General features: G+C 38.1%; 1 protein-coding gene across 2 annotated transcripts in view; it reads left to right on the forward strand.

The window, feature by feature from the left end:
• The window catches only part of ntrk2a (neurotrophic tyrosine kinase, receptor, type 2a), a 66,022-nt gene that overhangs the window by 26,825 nt on the left and 21,595 nt on the right, over positions 1-17,602 (forward strand). The window lies entirely within an intron of this gene.

The following is a 17,602-nucleotide window of genomic DNA, read 5'->3' on the forward strand; positions in this document are numbered from 1 at the left end:
AAGGGCCAGGCCCTAACGTTTTGCTGAGCTGTCCACAGGTTTCATGGATTTTGCAACTTAGCAAGAAGCAGTCTGAAGCTGACATGTACAGAAAATCTAACGTATTTCCTTAGAAAACGCTGATTACACTAACAGATGGCACTCGGAATACAGTCAAAACAATGAGGAGAAATATCTGTATGTATATTTATGTTTGAGCCGGGCTGCCCTCGTCTAACTACACTCTATTTTAATCAACTAATCTGTTAAATGAGTTTCCTCGCAAAGAATTATGTAAAAGGGCCACTTTGCGTTGCTTGGAAATAAGTCATATAGCTTGAAAAATGTATATAAAGGATTAACCCGCAAATAAAATCTTAGTCCTCTAAGACCATTACAACCAGTTAGTCAATTAATGTAAAAAGAGAGGGGGCAGCTCTCATAGGAAATATCTTGATTCCTCAATATAAGTGAAAAAAGACCATTACAGGAGGTGCCTAAAAAGTGTAAGTGAAGTCTAAACAGTTGGACAGATTGTGCAAGTTATGTTTGCAACCCAAAAACTTTTATTATCAATTCATTTCACTTCTTTGTATTCACGGTTAGAGACGCTGCAACAAGACAATATTTGTCTTTTTTGCTCAAATAGAAAGTCTATAAAAATGTAAACGTATCATTACAAACAATCACTTGCATGTAAATATTAGCCTACAAAATGTATTGATTTGAATAAAAAAAATGATGATGGCAACAGCTAATGATTTGTGTGGTTCTCACAGCTGTGTGTGTTCAAAGAACAAATGAGAGAAAAAAAAGTAAGAGATGCAGACAGAAAATACAGTGTGTGTGTGTGTGTGTGTGTGTGTGTGTGTGTGTGTGTGTGTGTGTGTGTGTAGTTGTCAGAAGGTCTGTAGCGTGACATGGACAACTTCCGTTGCCCATTGCATGCTGTTGCCATGGTAACCTGCGTCATTGCCAACCTGCCCTGATCCAAAACTAAATCATTATCACTCGCTGAGTCTGGGAGAGGAGTGAATCACTACCTTCAGACACACGCACACACACACCCACACGCACGTGGAGACATGAAGCGACACCTGGGAGTGACTGAAGTCAGCACACTGAGAGAAAAGACGTCAAATCATAAAGCGCGGGTTCATTACTGCAGCATGTTGCCTCATACCGAGAGATCTTTGCCCCATTTATTGGTTTTGTTTATGATGTGAGTCATAGGATGGAAAACATTTTCCCTCCTCCTACAAGGACTGACAGTGATTGGCAGCCAAACGTGACATTGATGTTGAAACTGTAGCTTTGAGTTTGGGGCGAGTGTTGCTTTGAGATACTGAGCATCAAAAACATGAGACATCAAGTGCCAAAATGTATTTCTTTTGAAATATTTAACGGCAGCTGCTGGTTTAAACGATGAAAGAGAGTAGAAACGAACAGGTGCTGGCCTATAAATAGAAGTATGAAGGAAAAAATGTCTGCTCACACAGGGACAATTAGGACTGTACATTTGATTTGATTTCATAACACACAAGTATGCCATATTTTGGAAAGTATAAAGGCTTGAACATCTTTTTACAGTTGGCTTGGTCCTCTTGAATTTGTGATAGTAAAAGGGTGAAATTGCTGACTTTAGTGTGAAGTTCTTTACATCCTTATCAAGCCAGCTCTGTAGGAACTATAGCTCATTTCAAACTATTGAAAAATTGATAAATTCTATCCTGATAGTGAATATATTTCCATTAATTTGTTGAAGTTGGATTGAGGACATTTCATTCTCCATTGTTACTTAGTGGCATTTCACTGTCTGTTCTAGTTTGAAGCTGTTCATTTTCAGGATATAAAAAGGGATTTATAGAAGAAGGTTCCAGACCTAGTTCTGGTTTTGCTAAATGCATAAACCATCACATGGAAAACTTCTGCGATAACAATAAACCCCTTTGATGTAACATTCCTCCGCTGTGTCCTGGGAATTTTATTTCACTAGATCTCCTCTGTACACTGAAGTATTCAGCTGAATCATTGAAGGCTAGAGTCGAGGTACAAATTAGAACTCAAAGTGTATCTGGTGGATGTTCATAGGTCACTATGTGAATCCTAATCTTCCTTACCAGTGAAATAATGTTTCTGTCTTTGTTGCCAATGCTTAGTTGTCATATAGTGAGTGTTGCTGACAAGTTTGTTGTTTTTTTCCTGGGTTACTCTGTAAATCATCAGGTTCTGTCTCAATTTTTCATCAAACACAAACGACAATCGCAGCTTAAGGGGGAAAGCAGGTTGTTGTTCTTGGCTCTCCTTCCCTTGTCCTTTATCATAAAATGTCAGCTGCCTGGCATGGTTTTCTCCTTTACATTCCTGTGCTGACAGACGTCTCAGCCATTACTTGCCTGCTCTGACTTTATTTCCCCTGCACAAGCTCCCTAATTACAGATCCTTCTTCCTAAAACCTGCAGCTGTAGTAGAGATATTGTACTGGGACGCAACATAACAAGCAGCTACTGTACGATTAAACACAATCTGGATGTTTCCCCTCAGTGTTGTGGGTTTATTCATTAGTGCGGATTTTCAGTTTCAATAAGCAAACAGAGATGCTCATAGAGGATGGGTATCACCTCCATCCCAGACTCTCCAAACCCGTGGTCCTCATTAGTTTCTGGATAGGAGCTACAGAAGTAACACTGTATGCTAATTATTTGAGGCCAATGAGCCCATGCAGATTTATCCATATATTGCACACTTCCACATTTTCTTCACATTCAGTATTGAGGAAGAAAGACCGTGCAGTAGGTAACAGGAGGCTGTGTACCCTCACAGCCCTGCAGTTTATATTTTTATAATGAATTGTAACCATAATGTTTTCAATCTTTAATCATACCAATGTTATCAAGCACAGATGTTGTTTAAAGGGAGTAGTACTAAAATGTTAGCACCAAATGTGTAAAACAAACATGAGTATTTGAGAATAAAATGTCTACATTTGCCAAGTCAACACCCAAAGATTATTGGTTTTGAAAACAGAGAAAACACAAATCCTCACTACGGAAGAAAGACAGTTTGACATTTTAGTGTGAAAATACTTGGAAATTGCAATAGTTGGAGATTGCTTGTAGATTTCATTAAACAACATCCTGTATTCTGTCCTTCTGCTCAGTCATTTGACAAAAAATCTCTGCAAACAGCAGCAGTACTCGGCCCTGCACGAACGCAAAAAGTATTGTTGATGACTGAAGTATATGGATGTTAAAAAAGTTTCTCTTGAGCAACATACTGTATCTAAGCTCGACTTGCAATTAGTGTGTAGATTTGTGTCTGACGTGTCTGATTACACTATTTCTTGTTGGACACAAAAGTTTTCTCTCCTAGAAGGGACACGCCATGAGAACAAGAAAAGGACCTCTGACATTAAACTAGCCTTCATTTTATTTTTAACTCAGTGTGAGCTGGCAAACATCCCTCCCAAATAAACAATGGTTCAAACAAGTGTTTTCCAAATTATTAGAAGCAATGTTTTTTAAATGAAAACAAATGTAACCGAGACCCTGAGGACAAAAACCTGCTACAATTAATTAAACAGAAACCACTGCTGTGACACCTGGAATTTGACGGTTATTATCTATTTGCTGACCTTATCTCCATGTCTCTCTTCTCTTCTGAAGTTTTGCAAGGCATGACTAACCTCCAACTGTTTTATCACAAAACCCTTGTTTTGGTTATGTTTCTTATTTTGTCTCAGATATTTGGAATGCATTTAAACCTTTATGCCATATCCAGCAGAGAGGTTTTATTTATTTTGGCTAGCTCAGATACTGTCATAAGCTGACAGGTTGGTAGCGTGCATATAATCCTTATGAACCGATAAAGCTGTTGTGTTTGGCTCCCCCTGTGACATGCCAGGTGGTGGTATCAGCCTATAATTTCTTCAAAGTAACATGAGGCTAATTATCTTTTATATATGCGTGTCTTTGCAGGCACAGATGTGACAGAGTTGAAACAGTTGAATATGTTAAACAGCCCGTTGTTCTCTCTGCTACGAGGTAGCAATATAAGTAGGTGAGTGTGTCCATTGGTTTGGGTGCAGTGGAAAGGTCGAGGGCTTTAAAGTCAAGTTTGGATGTGTGTAGAATCAATAAGGTTATTGTTCAAGTTCTGCCTAAAGGTCACATCATCCCTACTGTGAGTGTTAAATAAACATTTTAGTGGGAAGCTGCACTTCCCTGGATCTGAATAAAATATCACGCTGCCGGTGACCTTTACTGCATAATTGATAAATAAATAAACTCAACATTATCACACACGGAGATGAGAGGGTTTCCAGCACTACCAGTAGGTCAACATTTGACTAAGTACAAGATTTTGTTTAAAAACTTTAAACTGTCAAAAAATAATCAAAATGTTAACATGATATCTATGAGCAGGTTTGCATGATTTTGGCATCCAACTTTGTAGCACTGTTAAAAGTTTAAACCTAATTTAATTTGGACGACGTTAATTGACTGAATTTGAGTACTTTTGACTACACTACCTCTGGAATATCTACACGTTTGGTGTATTTTAACTCCCTACAGAGTTAGTGGGTGACATCATATGCAGAGTACAGTTCAGCTACTAAACCTTTCTTAAAACTATCTAGAAATAGCTTGAATAAAAATTATATTCTTTTCCCTTATAATTTAATTTAAAAAAAAGAATAAAAGGTCTTCTGCTAAACACTGTAACGATGTCAGCAGGCGTACACATCTTGCTCTGTAAGTCTTACAGTTACAGAAGTGTCATCCAGTTTCCCCAAGTTCTACAGAAATGACGTAGTTGTAGTTTCATGTGGGTTTTCTCACTGCTGTAACCTGACTTGGTTAAATGGTTTATCTGTCTATAGCAGGAAGTTTGGTCTGTCGTTGAGTGTTTTTTTGTTTACCTACCATATGCTTACTTGCACTACCTGAGTGTGGGTTTGTGTATTCAGTTTTTGCATTAATAGGCTAATTGCTCCTCGGCAATTCATGGGACTTGCCATGGTTTAAAATAACCATTGACACTAACTCAAAAATAGAATACCCTCCTCATGTTTAGTAAAGGATTTTATAAGCTTAGTCTAATTTACTAAACCTGTCTTCTCTAATACTAGATTTATTAACATAAAAGATTCTTTACTCAAAGTATGTGTAGCTATAAAGGATGGAAAAACAACACAAGGATATTTACATCATTTTTCCCCTGAGCATTAAATAAATAAATGAAGGTTATTTTAATGTTGCAAAAGCCTTGTGTTTTTTCTTCAGCTTTTATTTTTAACAAATACTAAGCAACCAAACTCTTTGTGTTACTGACACTACTAGCAACTATTAAAGGCCTTTTGATTATTATTATTATTATTATTATTATTATTATTTGACCTTTGTGTTCTTTTCTTTTGTTACTGTCTTTTTTGTTATTATTTATGTTTTTTGTGTTTCAGGCTGTGCCTTGTTTCAGAACATCCCAGTGGAGTTGGTCTCACGCTAACGGAGACGGACAAACAGGAGACTGAAAGAAAGAGAGAGTGTTTTTGTTTGTGTGTGCGAGAGCATGTTAGTTGGCTATAAAAAGGTAGAATTGGGGGAACGATAAAGGGGCGTCCGCATATCCAACCAACAAAACAAAACAAAAAAACAATGTATAAGAAATGAAGGTGGTGATATGGGGTAACACAAACATACACACACAAGCTAGCACACACACAGACAGTGGTAAGATGGATGGTGTCCATTATCAATGTCTAAATGAACCAGGTAGAGCCCTGGGATGAGGTAGCCTGATCAACCAATCAGAAACACATAAAAACCTCCCATTGGATGAATTATTCAGATGACAGGGACAGAGACAGCCATTAACCTACATTCTCCCCAAATACACACACCACCATAACATCCAGCCCTCTAGTGTACACACACACACACACACACACACACACACACACACACACACACACACATACACACTCTATGGTGAAGATTCAGGCACTTTGGCTGCTAGTTTGGTACATCAACACTGAGCCCCTTCGTGCTGGTATAGATCAGCTCGATGTCTTCATGCCCACAACACATTTGGAAAAGAATGCTGCTTCCGGGTCGTGTTTTAACACCAACTTCCCTTTTTAGACCCTGTACTACCCTGCTCAATAACATTATATATAATCCAACCACTCTACTGGCTCTTGGTGATCCTGCCAAGCAGGCCGGTTTGAGGGATTTGTGAAGCTAATTAAATCAAATAACCAAAACCTCTTTGAAGAATATGAGAAGGAACAGAGTCTTTGAAGAGAGAGAAAAAAGTGATTTTGTCTAAATTTGGCAGCAGCTTCCCGTTAGCACAGCTGGGGCTGCTGCCATTATAAAAGTGATCATAGATATGGGAAATCATTCAGATCGCTAACAATCCTTCCTCTTGTGTGCAATAAATGTAAAAAAAAAAGAGGAACACTTTGAGTACAGTTGGAAAGGTTTCTGAAAGTGTTTAATAAAGTCTTGTTAAAGCAGAAATGGCAGAGCACATTTCCTGACCCACTGTGCTCTCAAACTGCAGCAAAACCATCAAATTAGTTTTGCAGGTATTCACCACACCTGTCAAAACATCCAGCACATCCATCACTTGACAGATTTCAGTTTTTCCCCCTTCTCCTGCCAGCAGCTCCGTTTTAGTGGAAAATCAGGGGCTCTTTAAATCAAACAACAATGGTGTGTTTTTTGGGAAGAAATATTTTTTACAGTACAGGATGTTTAAGATGTGACTTGCCTTGTCTATAACTCACTAGGGAAGACACACCTTGTCAGTTTCCTATACTGACACACACTAGATCACAAATAGAGGTCTTGCTGTTAAATTAATCATCTGTTCCTTCCGCCCACCTTCCGAGACACAGATGTAGCATACATGTTTCAGTTTGTAAAAACACACGTGCACATAATGAGCCGAAAAGCTTTGCACTGCACATAGAAAACCTGCATTAGACCTTTATAAATATGTACCTGAATGCAGTTTTTTAAACACGTTGTTCACAAATGTAAATTTTATACACATGAACAGGTATTATGTTGCACATCTCAGTTACATTACGGAGACAGAAAAATGCTTATATTCACAATTGCACACATGAATTATTAATAACGTGCACATGTCAAGTGTTTAAGTGCATCACATATGCACATAGGTAGCATTTTACTGCATAAAATCTACCATCCGTGCACATGTCAGGTCAGTATATGGGAGGACACACAGACACACACACAAACGTAGGTAGTGCTGGCTGAGATTGAGGTCAGGGCAGATGCAAGGGGAATATTTTATTAAGAGAGCTACAGGAAAGACACAGACACTTTCTGTGGATGTGGGAGAATAGGTCTGTAAGTGAGTCACAGTTTAATAGGGTACAACCTTGTTTATCCCAAACCCTTAGACAGCTAAACCAGTCACAATACAGAATGTAATATGGAAAAATACAACAAATACACCACCTTCAGATGGCTGATGTAATGAAATCCCATTATGTTAAAAGTTTGCACTTAAGTAGCTTCTGCATCCATTAATAAGACATAAAAGGGGCGGTGCACTTTCACTCATGTTTTAAAATTTACATTACAAGTGGTGTTCATTGATCATACTGTGGTGTTTTAGCTATTCACAGTGCACTTAGTGTTTATACTTTACATATACTTCACTTGAAGGGTTCATTTCTTTCCTGTTGGGAGTGTTTTTGAAAGTGTCTCTAAACTATTTCTGTTGTGGTTTTCTGCAAATTAATAGAACACTATTCTATAACACTACAATGACATGCCCACAAAGCTTTGTGAAGCTTTTGCAGTACAACATTTACTGAATCAAATGTGTGAATGAGGAAAATGTTGATTAGTTAAACCTCCACAGTCAGTTTAATTTGTAGATTTAGTTTACTTGTGTATTAATATAAAAAGATTAGTAGGCTCATGATTAGATTAAAACCCTACATTACTATCCCTTGGGGCTAAGAAAAACAGAAAAATAATCAATCAGCCAAAGGCTAATTAGGCATCACTGTTTACGAAACGCCACAAAATTAAGAAATAAAAGCAAAATGTAAATAAAATTAATTAAAATCACCCTGAAGCGAGTAATAATGACATTCAAAGTGAATGAAGCGGGGAGACTGGGAAGTGTGGGTGTATTTGTGGGTGTGTGTGTGTGTGTGTGTGTGTGTGTGTGTGTGTGTGTGTGTGTGTGTGTGTGTGTGTGTGTGTGTGTGTGGTGTTTACTAAGGGTGGATTTATGTATGCATCTATATGTGTGTTTGTTTTTTATAGAAAAAAGATAATCTGAGAAATAAAGATTGTCTGAAGGTAAAACTTCAAACGGACACAAATTGTAGCTTCATCAGCAACATGAATGTAACTTTTTCTGTTGCTTCGAGTCTGAACTTGCATTTCAACTAAAGCTACAGTTTGTTGTGCTAAACATTTGGTAAAGTATCCTTTGTTTTTTATCCAGATTAAACCAACAGGATAAAACATGTCTAGGCAAACAGGCTGCTGGCTGTGTTTTCCAAAAGACAGACATGAGAATGTTGTTGATCTGATCATTTTACTGTCAGCGACAAAGAAAACAAGTGTATTTACAAAATGTAGTAGGAAACAAGCATGGTGCTGATTCATGCTACATCAGAATGAACTCCAGTGGGAGTTACCGTACATGATAAATCATTTGTCCATAATTTAAGATAACTTTGGTCCAGTTTTTCTTTCATTGCTACAAGCTGGACCTAGCAGGCATTTTCAATTGGTCAACTTGGGATTTGGGAAGCCAAGATTACTCTGAACGATTGAACAAAATAGAAAACTTTTCCCTTCAGAAGCTATAAGCTATTGTCAATTAAACCCTCATTTTAGGGTCTCTGATTATTTTGCACATAATTGTACATGTTTTATGTTTGACCATTGTAAATTGCATATATCAGATTTTATTGGAAGTGTTAAAGATGTTTAAGCTAAAAAAAAATACAAAATGTTAACACTGGGAAATATGACAGTACAGTATAATAGGTATTTAACTGTTATTTTATGTTTTGTCTTTATTTTATTTGTCCTTTTTATTTGCATTTATACTTTGTATGTTGCCTGTTTTATCTTCATGTGAAAGTGGCAGACATTTCCATACCTTATTTCTCATTTGTCTCCATCAACAATGTTATGCCACCTAACTGCAGCACAGACCTTAAAGCATTAATTTAAAAATAACAATCCGTTTAATTAATGCCTTTCTGTGGTAAGGATAAAAAATCATGTCCATGTCAAAGGCAAAGATGAACAAAATAACTGCTCAAGTGAAATGTACTTTTTGCCTATGATCCTCTTCCATAAGCTGTTGTTGAAGCGTTTAAGCTCGTTCAATAAGCCATTCTGTATAATTGTTTAAAAGGCTCATTTGAAAAATATATTTCATTCTTCAGAAGAAAAAAAGGTGTGTTTGCTTCCCAATAAAATAAATCATTTATTGGTGTCCCTCCTGTGCAAATGTGTCTTTTTCATCTGGAAGTGCAAGAGCTTTCAGGTGTGCGTCAGTGTGTCGTCGCATACTTTGTAGTGTTTCTTATCAGAACCTAAGGCTTAGTCAGACACAAGACATGAAAACTAATACATCTGTGACCATTCTGGCTTTGTTATCATTGCCATATTGAAATGTATTTCTTCATTTCTGTAAATCATTTTTCCTTCCCTGTTTGACTATCCATCTCTTAATGGGCAAAAATGTCATGTTAACAGTATAAAGGCCGTCTTGGGAACATACAAAAACAAAGGTTGGGAAGAGATGAGGTTTAATACAATAAATAGGTTCTAATTTATTATCATTCTAGGCGTTTTTCTACATATTGAGCAGATGTCTGATGTAACAGAAGCGGAAACAAAACAACTTTCTCTCAGTTTAATTCCTTTCACCTCCTTCTTCCTCCTCACATCTCTGTCCACCTCAGATTATTTTCAGTAGGAGGGATTGGTCTCTCAGTGGGTCATATGAGAAGGTGAATGCGGAATGAATATTAAAAATAGAAAAGATCAGACTAAAGAAAGAGAGAGAGGAAGAGAGTAGGATGTGGGGGAAAAAACACGATGACGAAAGCAAGCGAGGTGGTAGACACGTGCATGGAGATGAGAAAAGAGATGCTGGGAGACAGAGAGGAGAGGAAATTTCTATTTTTACCTGTGGTTGGTACAGAGGAAAGGGGAATGTGATAGGTCTCTGCATTAAGCTACAGAGGAGGAGGGTTTTTGGCTTGTACAGGCACATTCATACGGACATTAACCCCACTGCAGCGTAGAGGAAATTCTACCCATCAACCGTATCCATCCCACTATTTCTCTGCCCTCATATGATATCTTTTTCTTATTTCTACTTTTTCTCTTTCAAATAGTTTGCTGTTGTACGTATAACTTTTTAAACTTGTACATTATACAGTGGCATTCTTTAAAATGACTTACACATTCATTTCAAAGCTATCTACTTTTGAAAGCTGCCATTAGTCTATGAAATAAAACACAAACATGAATAGTCTGTACAGTGGTAGGTAAATCTTAATGCTGGATTAATGCATTGCTGTTTAGTTTGGTTGGATTAACAGACAAATAACGACAACAATGTTGATAATCAATTCTTAGTTTAAGTCACTTCAAGTTAAAATAGTAAAATAAATATTATTTGGTTCCAGCTTCTCATAAGCATAAGTGACGATTTGCTGCCTTTCTTGGTTTTATACTCCTGAAAATTCAATGCATTCGTTTGTTTTTTGGACTTATAGTAAAATAAAACAAGACCTTTTAAGGCATCAAAATTCAGCTCTAACAACCGTGAAGAATTATTCCGGCCCATACAGCCGTCACAATGGATAACACTTAACTTATTGTAAAAATGTGAAGAGGTCTTATATTTTGTAAATCAATCAATATACCAACAGTAAGCGAGACTATGCGTGTGGCTTTCTCATTAGTTTTCCAGTTGTACTTTCCTTTAAAGCACCAGTCACATCGTCAGATGAGCACAGACTTTCTTAACCTAGACTAAATAAGTTAAAGTTTGTTAAAAACATCATTAATAATTGTTCTCGATACTAAAACTTTCGAAATAAACTGCACTTTCAGGGCTGTGTGGGTGTGGTTTGGTCAGATTTGATTGGCAGTTGCCTGGAAAAACAAGTATTCAACCCAACAACTGTCATCACATTGAGATTACGCTAAATCACCCTTTTCCTGCTGACCTCCGCCTCACATCAAATCTCTGAGAGGAAGGACATAAAGAAATCCCTCAAGGCAATATAACCCTGTTGTAGCTTTGGCAGAAAACTGTGTGTTCAAGCAGAACCTCATTGCTCTGAGAAAGAAGCTGATTAGCTGGAGAAAAAAAAAGAGGCTTTCAAATCCAAAAATCTCATTCGCATTTTTCTTCTTCCCCTGCGTCTTTTTAAAACTCTATTTATCCTCCATCTGTCAGCCAGCCACTCAGCAAATCTACAGCTCTTTACGCTCTTCTTCCCTTTCTGCCCTCCCTCCTCCTCTGCATCCCACCATCCCCCTTCCTCCTGGATCGATAGATTACTTCCTGTGTTCGGCTGGGTGACAGCATAGTTTAGAGACCACAGAGTTCAGGTTACCAGTCATTTAAGAGTGTGTGTTTGTTCGTATTGTGATGGGCTTAAGGGGTCACTGAGACCTTTGGGGGTCAACTGTGGCAGCAGTCCTCAGTTTACCTTGAGGCCAGAGTATCTCCACTGACTGCTTAGATAACATGTCCAACAGAGGCACAATAAAAGGAATGTATCGCCATTTTTATATTTGTATTCAAATGATTTTCATTAAGAGGAAAATCCTTATATGGCGGCCAAAGTGTATTCATCTGCGCTTGTGAAGTTGTCAATAATACTGTAAGCAAAAAGGGTTTCTGCCCTTGAACATAATATTTTGTCAGCACTTAGAGCCAAAAAGTTGCGGTAAATGTACAGAAAAAGAGACCTGAAAGCTTGGTATTTATTTGTTGTTTTTCTCACCTTGTACCCAATATCTAGGCTGTCCATCTCCACCTCTGAATTGTATCTGAACCCCATAATTTAGATCATCTTTCAGTCGGATCTAACTGACTACCAACAATACAGTATTCTCAGGCAATGGAATCTACTACTATGTGCGAACAACTGCTCCTGCTGTTCCTCTCCGGGTACAAAACAACAAAGCTGTTTTAACAGACTGACTGACGGGCCCGGATGTCCTTAAATCCCATAATAGCCTCTCTACATCCATCGCCCTGGGCAACGTGCAGCATTAAATGGCTTCAGTTTGTCTGAGGTGTACCCAGAGAGCCTTAGAGCGATCAATATAGTCCCTCACAGTCATCATTTTAACGCCAGCGTATGCTCCTGCCATAAAACCCCTGCTCCCATCCAGGTTCCCAAACCCTCGGGCCCACACAGCAACAGCGGTGTCACAACAGCAACTTAAAGAGCCGTAGAAATTAGTGTTCATGGGGACGCAACAGTGAATGACACTGTATCTGTGACTCACAATCATTGGTGTTGTATCTGTAACTGGTATTAGCTCAGAATTTCTACAATATAGTATAACATTGCATATTTTTGGGGTAAATAATAGCTGTTTAATCCCCAGCATTCATTTATGTTCTCAAAAAACTGAATCAAACAGATGATTATCTAAAAACATCTGTGTTTTACACTACAGCACACAAGTTTCTATTATCCCCATGGCATTTATATTGGATGGCTTTTTCAACCTACTCGACAAGGTTGTATAACTTCTGTATGTTGAGAAAACACATCTGCTATGTGTCACCAAGCGTCTGATTTCCAGTACTCAACATAAAACTCTAACGAAGAAGGTTGTGAGCACATGAAGTCATTATTTTAACAACATCGCTGTTCATGAGCGGTACTCTGATTGGATGGCAGTATTGCCCATTTTCCCCTGACAAAAAACAGCTGTTCAACCAGACATAGGGCACTTTCACAAACCTGATCAAGAATTGCAACAACAGTACAAGACAATAGTCGAGATTTTAGGATGCGTACATCACAAGCACAAATGCCTGTTTTCTGCTAATGTTTACCATTCTCTCCTGCCCCACATTTCCTGTCTCTCTCTGCTTCATTATCATTACAAAGAAAATGCCCAAAAATAATCCTAGAAAAATAATAGCACGAGAAGAGACAATCCTCAAAATGTTTTTGTGAAACTTACCGGTAAATGGCAAAATCCAGATTCATGCAACCTGGATGCTATTTTCATCGTCCCTCAATACTTGTGTTACTACTTTGGTCACAGTAACTTTGTACCCACCAAGTACAGATCTGAAACACAGCAGCGTAATTAAAAGCTCATTAAAAGGACAATGCAAAGTAATAAAGTTGCATGTGGTTGCAAACGAGTCCTCAGTGGTACAAAATGAGCTGAAAACACATTTGTTCTCAAAAAGTCCAACATTTAAAGTCAACCACTTGAACTTTAACCACATTTATTTCACTACAATGACATTTCAATCATCTACCATCACAACACAGTGCCTGAACCTGTAATGTAAAAGAAAAATAGTCTTAAAAACAAGCACGAGATTGGCATGTTTAGTGCTCATCCTCCTGCCACACACCTCTCAGTCATGACCTGAACTTTGTAAGCGATGCAATGCATTTTATTGACTGTTTACCCGTGCTTCTGCCCACCACACTGCGAGGAGCTCCAGTCTCCACCAGTTTAAACATCGGTTCCATGTCTATTAACAGTGTTGGGTCGTGACCTGACCCCACTTATACCTTCACCTCTCCTGTCCATCTCCCCTCTTCCTCCCTCCACCTCCCCGCTCTACATCTTTTCATCCCCTTTTACCAAGTCAGTCCCTGTGGACCCTCTGCCACCTCTCTTTCTCAAACACACACACAAACACACACACACACACACGCAGGCTGTTGCAGCCCCTCAGCTTAACGGTATTTATAACGATCTGACCCTGGGACCTCTCTGTGTTAATGATCTTCAGCCTCTCCCAACACAAACACACAACCTGACAGCACAGACAATAACCTGCGCTCTTGTGTGCGGCATGTTTTTCTTCTTACCTTTGTGAGGTTAAGAAAATCTCACAATGGTAAACCTCCCACTAAGTGAAAAAAAGCAAGCAGTCAAAAAGTAACAGCTTTATTTCTTGAATGCAGAGTTTCTCCAGTGAGGGAAATTAGTAATGTCCGCCTTCGACAGCCCCTGCTTAGGCCTGTCAGCTGTAACAATGCTAATGGCTGTCTCCCACTACGAATTATGATATAGTCTCAATTTGAAGGGAAACAAAATATGTCATTTTTTAAAATTAAAATTAATACAATGTACAACTCTTACAGTTTAACGGCTGTCACCTAGTCTAATGTAGAACAATAACTCGCCTTTTAGATGCCTGATTGGTATAAAACAATTCAATATCTACATCTGTTTTTCGTAACTCTGTATAGAAATTGAAGGAATATATGTGCCTGGTTAAAATAGTCATTTCTACAAAAGTATCTTTAACATTTGCATTTTAACAAATCTTTAAACACGTCTTTCCTTTTTTTCTTTAACATCTTCCCCAAACATCAATATAAAACATACGTAAAAAGGGGGTTATTCAACAACACAACCAACATTTAAATAGTGCTCTGTTAAAAGCATGACAAGGTAACATTTCGAGAAGATGTGTTTTTTTTTAAGTCAGCAATTTGTAATGTGTGTAAAATAAAACTTGAAGTTTGTGGAACCTTTGCAAATCAGCAAAGAGCATTTGGTGCAAAGCAGAGACAAGAAAATGTTTTGAGTTCACCCCACAACTTGTTTGGTATTCTCCGCTCGTCATTCATCACTCTGTAGTATCCATTCATTCCGAGCGACACATTAGCATACTAGTCTGTTCCTGGACACAGAAAGATGCTGCTGGAAAACACAACTGCTCAACAAACAACATACAAACACTTACCACACGTATAGGTGTGCACATCATCACACACAAACAAAACAAACTATTGGGCTATTTTGCTCATCCGTATCTCTTTCAAGGCTTTTTCAATCCTCATGAGTTACCAACACATACAACCCCCCCCCCACACACACACACACACACTCTCTCCGTTTCTCCCTTTCAATCAGGCTCTGTCAGCAGCACTAGAGCCTGATATGAGTCCAGGGACGGAAGAAATGAACGATGTCGACCAATGTTATAAATCAGCAAAACCAAACACATGAAAGCAACGCATCTACTGTATTTTCTGCTCATGGGAAATCAATCTGAACTCATAACACAATGTTTGCAGGCTTATGCTTGTGTCTTGAAGAGACCATGCACCATCCCCCTCCAATGTATACCTGTGTAGATGTGTAATTAGGATTAATGTTTTAATCTGCAAAAAGACCCATGCTCCAACCTGTCACTAGTGTTGTTTTTCTTCAACTGACACACGTTAAAGTGTTGATGAAAAACTAAGACTTGATGGAAGTATCATACTATAGGTTTAAGAGACCAACACAGACACTCACACACTCATACACACACAAACAAACACACACTCGTTTCCCTCTTTCACTCCCGCTAAATCAGTGAAGAATGCATAAATGCGAGCACCATGAAACACAATCACTCCTCACAAGCTTTTATAACAGTACTTGTAGGACAATTAACTGAAAAGCCGTAATTTGCTAACCCCTCCATGTACCTGAGTGACTAAGATAAGTTTCAAGCGTTGCGAGTCGTCATCAAGTTATTTCGTGTGTTAGAATTTGTGGCTCTCCCTCCTGTGATTTTATCATCTGTAATTCAAAGGACATTGTGATGACAGAACTACAAAAAGATAGAACTGGTTGGATCTCTGTGGTTTTTGCACTTACTGTAAGTCGCTTTGGACAAAAGCATCAGCCAAATGAAATGCAATGTAATCTCCGATAAAGGAAAAAAACAAAAGTGAAAAAGTCTCCACTATCCAAAATGCATTTAAAGTCATGTCTGTGAAATACTACCACTTTTCTCATCTTTGTAATCATGCAGGCTTGTTTTCCATCAGGGCAGAAGTACATTCACACAATCTAACATGAACAAACATAATGTTGTGTAATTTGCAACAAGTCCTCTCCATGCCCGCAGCAACCTGTTTTCTAATCCGAGGTCTGAGGATTAAACTGTTACAAATGAATGTTAAAAAATATCTTTCTTCTATGATGTGACAGCAACAGTGTGGTTATGGTTTGTCATCATTAAGAAAGAAATACGAAAAGATCACGACTAGGTTCCCATTAGTGCTTACTTTGAGTAAAGATTGGGAATTACAGGATTCTGATCATGCTTACAAAAACAATGTGAACTTGCGGAAGGAAACAGGAAGCAATCAGAGGTCTCCTGTATTAGAGTCTAATAACTGTTGGCCTATCAATCCATCACAACCTCCCTCTTACACATTTTGATGAATGATTAAACTACAGAGACCAGTCAATGCTTCTTTACGCAAACAGGCATGTGGATAGATTTCTGAAATGTGAACCTATCTTTAAAGGTGGTAAGTATTAAGGTACCAAGCACAGTTTCTTATGTTGATAGATAGTTATATACTTAAGTGTTCAGTAACCTTTTTTCAATGTTTGTGTTTATGTGTGTGTTAACCATTATGTGGGAGAGTGTTAGCATTAATGTGTGCCAGTGCGCACTGTAATGTAGCTGCTATGTGCGCTGATTTGTTTTCTTAGGCACTCAACCCGAAAGACACAGGCGATTAGCTGCAATGCCATGAAGGTGTACTGTAACTTCATCTATGAAATCCACTTCCTTGACTGTCTACAGTGACACTGTCTTAATTACTAACTAATGCCCCCTCCGATCTCCTGCCGAAAACAAGTTTATTTTTGTTAAAAAGGGTTGGATTCGAGGTGTCTAACTCATGCCATTGTCCTTTTTTCAGAGCGATAATTTATAAAGTTACTTTATTATTTTATTACAAAATGTCAGTTATACGCTATATTACAGACATTTTGAAATAAAAATTGTAATTGTAATCCTATGTAGACTCAAAAGGGAGTTTTGATTTAGAAAAGCCCATTCTCCAGGGATCATTTCAACAAATAATAGCCGTATTAAAGTAAAGACAACTGACTATGTGTTTTGTACTTCTTTGGTTTTTACTCTTCCAGGTGCCTAGATTACTGGCATCCTTGTTTTGAAACATCCATTAATTTCCTCGGTTACCCTCCAGCTTTGTAGATAATGTGCCATTATTGCTTTCTTACCTTGACTTCATCATTAAATGCTTTAGAGCCTGACCTAAAAAATAAACAGCACTCAAACATGAAAACAACCACTGTTGAGAAATGACCTAGTGCTTTTCTACTGGCTTGACCCTCTAATGGGACTTTTAAAGGCTTTGTTACTCATTTTCCACAGATGGAAACTTGCAAATGTGTTTTCAAGTCAGCTCAATGGGGGCTGTGATTTCCTCATCCACATATCCTACAAACAACAGCCTTGACTATGGCGTTTTGGCCGGTAGCTATTTTGTTTGTTTGGAGCGAAGTGATCATTTTAAAACTCACTTTCAGACGGAAAACAGCTCTTCAAT

The sequence above is a fragment of the Eleginops maclovinus genome, chromosome 12 (genome assembly GCF_036324505.1).
Source record: "Eleginops maclovinus isolate JMC-PN-2008 ecotype Puerto Natales chromosome 12, JC_Emac_rtc_rv5, whole genome shotgun sequence".
Classification (NCBI taxonomy): Eukaryota; Metazoa; Chordata; class Actinopteri; order Perciformes; family Eleginopidae; genus Eleginops; species Eleginops maclovinus.